Source organism: Ailuropoda melanoleuca, chromosome 7 (assembly GCF_002007445.2).
Source record: "Ailuropoda melanoleuca isolate Jingjing chromosome 7, ASM200744v2, whole genome shotgun sequence".
NCBI lineage: Eukaryota > Metazoa > Chordata > Mammalia > Carnivora > Ursidae > Ailuropoda > Ailuropoda melanoleuca.
This window is the reverse complement of record NC_048224.1, coordinates 76,251,061-76,258,945: the sequence shown is the minus strand read 5'-3', so window position 1 is coordinate 76,258,945 and position 7,885 is coordinate 76,251,061. Positions and strand designations below refer to the sequence as shown.

The 7,885-nt window shown below is 41.2% G+C and overlaps 1 long non-coding RNA gene across 1 annotated transcript; it reads left to right on the top strand.

Annotated features, from left to right (window-relative positions):
* The first annotated feature begins 832 nt into the window (after positions 1-832).
* Positions 833-6,715, top strand: LOC109491169. The gene is made up of 4 exons (XR_002144505.1): positions 833-917; positions 1,025-1,104; positions 5,584-5,739; positions 6,572-6,715. It is a non-coding gene; the product is annotated as an uncharacterized LOC109491169 (long non-coding RNA).
* Positions 6,716-7,885: the final 1,170 nt, after the last annotated feature.

Here is a 7,885-nt window from a genome sequence, read left to right as displayed (position 1 = left end):
TGCCTTCGGCTCAGGGCGTGATCCCAGCGTTCTGGGATCGAGCCCCACATCAGGCTCCTCGGCTGGGAGCCTGCTTCGTCCTCTCCCACTCCCCCTGCTTGTGTTCCCTCTCTCGCTGGCTGTCTCTGTCTCTGTCGAATAAATAAATAAAATCTTAAAAAAAAAAAAAAATCTTGGATTGGAATAGAAGCCTTTACAGTTTTGCTTGTTTTAAGCCAGAGATGTTAGTGGAGGAATAATAAACACAAACTGGAGTCACTAGGTTATAATAAGTAATCTCAAATGATGGAAAAAGGCTGACAGGAAAATAGGCAGATAGTGGGGTTTTTTTAAAATATATTCTTTTCCTTAGCAGTCAAGTGTGAGTCACTTGAAATTCTCTTGATTTAAACATCATATTTGTTTTCATTTGGAAGGAACCTTAAGAACATCTGTTACCACCTTCTCGTTTTACAGGTGAGGAAGCCAATGGGGTAAGGATATACTGACGTGCCCGCATTAATCAGAAATTCACCATCCTAGTTCCAAGGCAGAGGGATGACAGGTAAAAGTTTAAATTCCGTAGCTATTCTTGATTTGAAGGGAAAATAAAATGTTTATGCACGTTTTATCAAATTAAATGGGTCATATAACTGCCTTCCCCACTCCTGGCTGCTGCGCACGGCTGGTGGCGCAGCCTCGTATCTTGAGACGAACACATGCTGTCTCTCAGGAGGCCGAGGCCCAGCGGAGCAGACCGTGGCCCCAGCTGCAAGGCTGCCTTTGCCAGAGGAATGAAAGAGTCTTTTCACTCCCTGCTTCTTCCTGCCCCCATGCCAGGCACGGCACCAGCAGCGGCCCCACCTTCCTTCTGCAAATGCATTCTTCAATTCTAGAAGGAAATCATAAGCGACTTGCCCGGGGAGGATTGCTCATGAGTGAGTAAAGGAATAAACTTTATGATAATTATTAATCATTATTATTTTACTTAAGCACTATATCCCTCCTTTCAGAAGGCACTTAAGGGAGCACTTTGTTTTTTAAGGGCTGGATGTTTGTCCCATCCTCTACCAGGCCTCAACATCTTCTGAAGGCAAGAGCCTGGAGGGTCAGCCCTGGATCCAGGTCAGTGCTTTCCTGCAGTGCTGAGTTGGCTGCCTTGCACACACTAAGTGCTTCGTGGATTTTTCGTGAATTACTGAGTGAGTGTGAGAGAGGAATGAGGGAAACTGGGAATGGAAAGCATAGGGAAAATTTCCCATTTGTCAGAGGAGAGTGATAATTCCTAAAATCCTTTGGTTTTTGCTTTACTTTTAGGAGTAAAAATAATAAAAGTACACAAAGTTGTGTTAGGGTCACCCTAAAGTCAAGCATGGCAACCCAGATCCTTATGTATTTCCAAGTCTGAGCAAAGATCATTTTGAAAGAGGGTAATGCCTGGGTTGGGAAACATTCCAAACCAGAGTCCAGGCAGTCTTCACAACTGGAATAAGTTATAGTTCCAAATGAAAATGAAAACTCAGAGTTAACCAAAAAAAAACAATGGTGAAATCATACTGAGATTTGGAGACACATTGTTGTATGTCACTTAACTAAGATGTCTGCTCATACTATGACGCCAGTTATCCTGAGGAGTGTAAAGCTAGAATGTCAGATAAGCTTTCCATCACAATATTCCTAATAATTCTATTTTTTCCTACTACAGCTTCTGCAATAGATTTTAAGTGACTGAATGAATTAATATTTTTTTTTCATTCTGTCTGGGTCTTTCACTATTTAAAGTCTTAATGAACAGTGACATGGACAAGATGTTGACACTTGGAAGAAAAACAGATGGGACAAAGACCTTGGTAGCAAATCAATAGCTGATTCAGTCTAGGGAAAAATGGAAGTATTTAAAAAAAAACCCTGCAATTTATTTTTTGAAACATTATATTTATGCTCAAGAAACTTATGGTTTGATACATTAGGGTTTTAAATTTTCACTTTAGTAAAAATTGATTGGAAAATACAAAACAAACATCTGAAAATATAGATAGCTTGACTTCTCTAAATATTGAATTTGACACACACAGGAACCAACTGATTAAGTTGACAAGATGTTTTAGGTTCTAACACCTTAGCTTTCAACTCTATTAGGAAAGGCATAGAAATAACATATTAGAAATAACTTCCTATTGACAATTTTTTTAAAGTAAGGAGGAATAAAAATATCTTGGCTGGGAATCATAGAGATTGTGGGGAAGTCATATTCTATTTCAGTGATTGATAAACATGATCCGAATGCTGAAATTCTCTCTGTTTTGTTGTGGATGGCCCTTCTTCCTCAAAAGCTTTCTGGCTTGGTTTGTGTTTATTTGGAAGCTCATGTAAGCCCCGGGAGGGGAGAGGACATGCCTGTGTTGTTTATCCCTGTATCCCCAGCAGCTCATGAAGCATCTGTGGGTAGAATGGAAGGGAGATAGGAAGCGACCAAAGAAGCAGTGTTGTTGTTGTTGTTGTTGACGTGTTTACAGTATCTTAAACTGATCATTTCCTTGAAAGAAAGCCAATGAGCTTTAAAATTTTGTAGCCGTGATCATTTTAGAGTTTATGAATAGTCTTATACGTGTCTTGAATCCCCTTTTTGTTTGTAATATTTAGACTTTGAACATGTTGCAGCAAGAACAGGGAATGCACAAAAAAATTATGGACTGTAAATTTGCCGAGGCAAATGATTATTTATACTTATTCAGAGAATGTATTATTTTTTAAAAGTTTAATGAAAGTAATTGTAATATGTGTGTCTATTGTTTGTTTGAACCAAAAATTCTTTAGGTTAAGGATGCTACCAGAGGCAGAGAAGTTCTGCTTCTCCTTTGCCTGTTTAACTAACAAGGCTGGCAAAACACGGACATCTACCTCCCCGTTTGTTCTCAGATCCCCGGCTCTAAGAGGAGCTCAAATTACACTGTTTTAAAACCACACACACACACACACAAGTACACTGAGGCTTCTAGCCTTTTATAACTAATATATTTTCAGAACTCAGCTGTGCTCAAGATTTCAGCTGGAAACTGAGTTGAGTATCAGAAATAGAGTCGGTGCTTCATACATAATAGGCACTCAGATATTTGTTTCTTTGAAATTGCTGAACCAGAATTCCTATGCAGGCAGGAAGATGGGATGGGGAGAGAAATATGAGATTAGCTTCAAAATAATGAGAAAGTCCAGAGACTTAGAGGGAAGTGCCCGAGGCAAGGGTGGTTGTGGTGGTGCTGGTGGGGCTGATGGTGGGGAGAGCAGTGTGGTTATTTTGGTGCAAGGAGAGGACAAGTTTCCAGGGTAGTTGTGGCATTTGAGATAGATCTAGAGAGCAAAGGGTACAGAAGTGTAGTCTGTCTGGAGTGGAGAAGGTGTAAAGAGGGGAGGAGAAGGGGTGAGGCTGACATGGGACATCTGACCAGATGTTATGGAGGCTCTTAGGCCCTTTTTGAAGACTTCACATTTATTCTTCAGGCAATATGGAATCATTAACAGATTTTAAGCAGAAGAGTGAAGTGAACAGATTATATTTTAGAAAACTGTGGTATAGGGGAGCCTTGGTGGCTCAGTCAGTTAGGCGTCTGCCTTTGGCTCAGGTGATGATCTCAGGGTCCTGGGATCGAGTCCTGCATCGGCCTCTCTGCTCATCAGGGAGTCTGCTTCTCGCTCTGCCCCTCTCTCCCTGCTTGTGATCTCTATTTCTAATAAATAAATAAAACCTTTAAAAAAAGAAAAAAAAGAAAACTGTGATCACAGATGAAGAAAAGATTGAGTTAGACCAGAAAGAGGAGCCTATTACAGAAGTCCAGGTAAGGAGTGACAATAGTCTGAACGAGAGTGGCAACAGTGGGATGTTTAAAGACATTTTGAAGGTAGAATTCACAGGATTTGGCTCTTAGTTCTCTGTGAGAAGGGATAAGGAAATCAGAGGATGAAACCTTATCTCCAATACACTGGGCACCCTAAAATGAGGTGATGTGTCTTTAGACCACCCATTCATTCCCCAAATATTTGTTCACCATTGATTGTATTGGGCATTGTACTCAATTGTGTGCTGCAGAGGTAAAAATATATGGTGGTTATTCTAAAGGCGCCAACAGGATATGAAATTACATCATTCCAAATTACATCATTACAAAGTCAAAGGACTAAAGGTAAAGTTGAAAAAATATTGTAATGTATATAACCAATATCCTTAGGAGAAGCTCAACAGAGAAGGGTAGATATCTACAGGCAACTCTTAGTAGAAGAAACACATAAAGGGATGCTTGGCTTTCCCAGTAACCAAAGAGATGTGCATTAAAATAACAACAAAGTATTTAGGGGGAGAGTCCAGTAGTCTGATAAAAATGAAAAAAAAAAACCCCAACATAGTAACATATCCCAATTTTAGAGACTAGAACACACACACACACACACACACACACACACACACACACAAGCACACACAAGCACACACACTCTGACATTCAGGAAAAATGGAAAGTGTATACACTCAATTGTTAATAGTGCTTCTTCCCAGACAAGTGGGTTACAGACCTAGTGGTTTTCATTTAATTCTTCATGCTTTTTTTGTATTGTACATATTTTGTTCTTTTAAACTATGTATTACTCCTATAAGCTAAAAGTAACCAATAATGCTATTTCTAATTCAGAAAAAGATTGGTAAAGAGCATTGAGTGTAGAGGGGATGGGAAGAGAGCCAGACTGGCAGTGGGAAGGGCATGTGTACAGGAGTTGGAAGTGTGGAGTGTTGGACAGCCATTGACATTTCAGCATCCCACAGCATCAAGTGCCAGATACAGCCCAGAACCCATGGAAAAGAGTTTAACACTTATCCTAAAAGTAGTAAGGAACTAGGTATGCCTTCCAATCAGGAGAGACATGGTCTGTGCCCAGATGCCTCTGGGGTCAGCGTGGAGAATGGACAAAGGGGAGTTGTTTAGTGGTCAGGAGGTCACATAGGAGGCCAACGGGCAATGGGACCTCCCACGGCAGGAGGACCCTGGTCAAGTATGCAAACTTTCTGTGCCTCAGTTGCCTCATTGTAAAACAGAAATAAGAATAACCCCCTCCTTGAGGGCGGATGTGTCCTGAAACTAATGAGGGTCAATATTCAGGACCCATCACTTGTGCCAGTCCAAGTATTTATTTTTGTAAGTACTAATTTTGATATTTGTAATTTTCTTTTTTTAATTTTATTTTCTTGTCATAAGAACAATTAATTAACATGAGATCTATCCTCTTAAAAAATTAAGTGTGCAAATAGTGTTGTTAACTATGGCACTACGTTGCATAGCAGATCTCTAGAATTTATTCATCTTGTGCAATTGAAACTTTATATCCATTGATTAGCAACTCCCCATCTCCCTCTGCTGCTAGCCCTTGGAAACCACCACTCTAGTCTGATTCTGAGCTTAATGATTTCAAATATCTCATGTAAGTGGATTCATGCAGTGTTTGTCGTTTTGTGACTGGCTTTGTTCACTTAACACAATGTCTTTCTCAAGGTTCATCCATGGTGTAGCATACTGCAAGATTCCCTGATATTTGTATTTTTCTGTTCTTTTTCTTTAAAAGGAACCCTAAAACTGTACAAGTCTTAGGCTTCAGGGAACTTGGAGCCATTTCTGACAATGCTTAGGATTGCTCTCAGGATGAAATGAGCTAATTCACATTGAGTGTGGGGCACCCGGTACACACCAGAGGAGTGTCAGCTGTTCTCATTATGTGAAGGTGAGATATGGCTGATGGATACATCTAGGATGATCCCTGGGCATTCTGGCTGGGGCTACAGGGTGCTAGGACCCCACAGACAGGCTAGTTTAAAAATGAAGGAATACTGGTTCGATTTTGAATATGTTGAAGTGCGAAGTGCAGATAAAATATTCAGTGGGTGTCCGAAATGGGCCATGAAATGGTTAGGAATAGAGCTCAAGGGAGAGGTTAGGCTTATCAATTTGGGAATTATCCAAATACAAAAGATAGTTAACGTCACAATTATGGATGAGAAGGTTCGGGGAAGAAAGAGAACTTGAATAGGGCTCCGGGCTGAATCCTGGGGGACAATAGACTTTAACAATCAGATTGTGGTGGTGGTTACATGAATCTATATAATTTCATGGTCCTGTATACTCTCCCCGCTAAAAAAAGAAGAGCACTTGTAAAAACTGGTGAAATCCGAGTAAGTCTTGTACTTAACTGTGCTGTGCCCGCGTAGATTTCCTGTTTTTAATACTGTACGATGGTTTTGTAAGATGTTATCCTTGGGGAAAGCTGGCTGAAGGGTGCATGAAACCACTATTCTTGCATCTTTTTCTGAGTCTTTGTTTCAAAATAAAAAGTTAAAAATAAAAACAAGGCTGTAGCATTTAGATTGGACTGATCCAAAGCAGCCAAATAATTTAGAGTAAGATATTGTGTGCTGATATTATTTTTATGGCTGTTTTTAGCGGTGATCTAATTTCAGGCTAATCTCAAAATAATGTGACCAACTGCACAAGCTAAAACAACTGTGACATTCCTGCTATAATCTGTCTCCGCTCAATAAAGAACTAAATCTTTATAGGGAAAAACATCAGGCAGAGGCAAGAAGACTAGACAGGAAAATTCTGAGAAGGGGGCGAACCAACAGGGAGCAGCTCAGCCTTTCTCTGTGGCACTGGGGATCGAAGAGAGGAAGAAATGCCTATTCAACCCAACACCTGACTTATTCCCAGGACACTAGGAAAATGAAGTCTTCCACAGAAAAATTAATAAAGGAAGAATGAAATCAGACGCTTTTCTTTTTTTGGTTGTCTGTTGCTTTGAAAAAAAATAAAATTATTGATAATCTTTAGATTTTCTACTTCGCATAGATCCTGGGGAATAGAAGGACAGTTTGAAGTGATTTGGTTCCATGCTACTCAAAACTTGGTCTGTAGATGCCACAACATTGGCATCCAGAAATACAGACTCTCAGGCCCCGCCCCAGACCCACTGACGAGGAATCTGTATTTCTCAAAGTATTCAGAGGATGTGCATGCACATTAATGGATGCAAAGCCCTGGTCTTGCCAATCCTGTGTTCCCACCACATTCAACGTCACCAACAGAAAATTAATAAAGAGGACAATTAACTGCCAGCAGTTGGGAAAATAACCTCCTATCACCAAAAAGATCCGTGGAGTAAGATACTAATCTTTAAATTCTCTATTAACAAAATCTCATTTTTAAAAAAAATCTTCCTGGGGCACCTGGGTGGCTCAGTCAGTTAAACGTCTGCCTTTGGCTCAGGTCAAGATCCCAGGGTCCTGGGATCAGAGTCCCTGCATCTGACTCCTTGCTCAGCGGGGTGCCTGCTTCTCCCCCTGCCTCTCCCTTTCACTTGTGCTCTCTTTCGTGCGCTTATTCTCTCTCTCTCAAAAAAATAAATAAAATAATTTTTTAAAAAAGTCTTCCTATTCCATGTGATGGTCTGCTTTTCTCTGCTGGTTTTGAGTTAGCAGCTGAGAGGCAGCAGGCGGGGGGGCCTTCGCAGGCTCCAAGCAACCCCTGTGGTGGGTGAGCTTGGTAGACGGGAGGGCCCACACTTGTGGGCCCTACAGCTTCCACCTGGCCAAGGTCGGGAGCTTTCTCTTCCCTGTCGTGTGGAGGCTGCCTGCGAGGGGCTGGAGCTCAGAAAGAGCCAGAGAGGAGAGAGGCAGTAGGGATCCTACATCCTGAGGTATGTCCCTATCTGACAGCAGTGTTTCCTTCTGAGTGTGATATTGGAATGCATGTTTTGTTCAATGACTGACACACTACTGGAGAGGTGGTTTAACGGAGATCTAGTGAATACATTGCACTTAGTTATGACCCAGGAGATCGGGGTTAGCCGAGCCCCTCCAGGACGGGTCACCTCA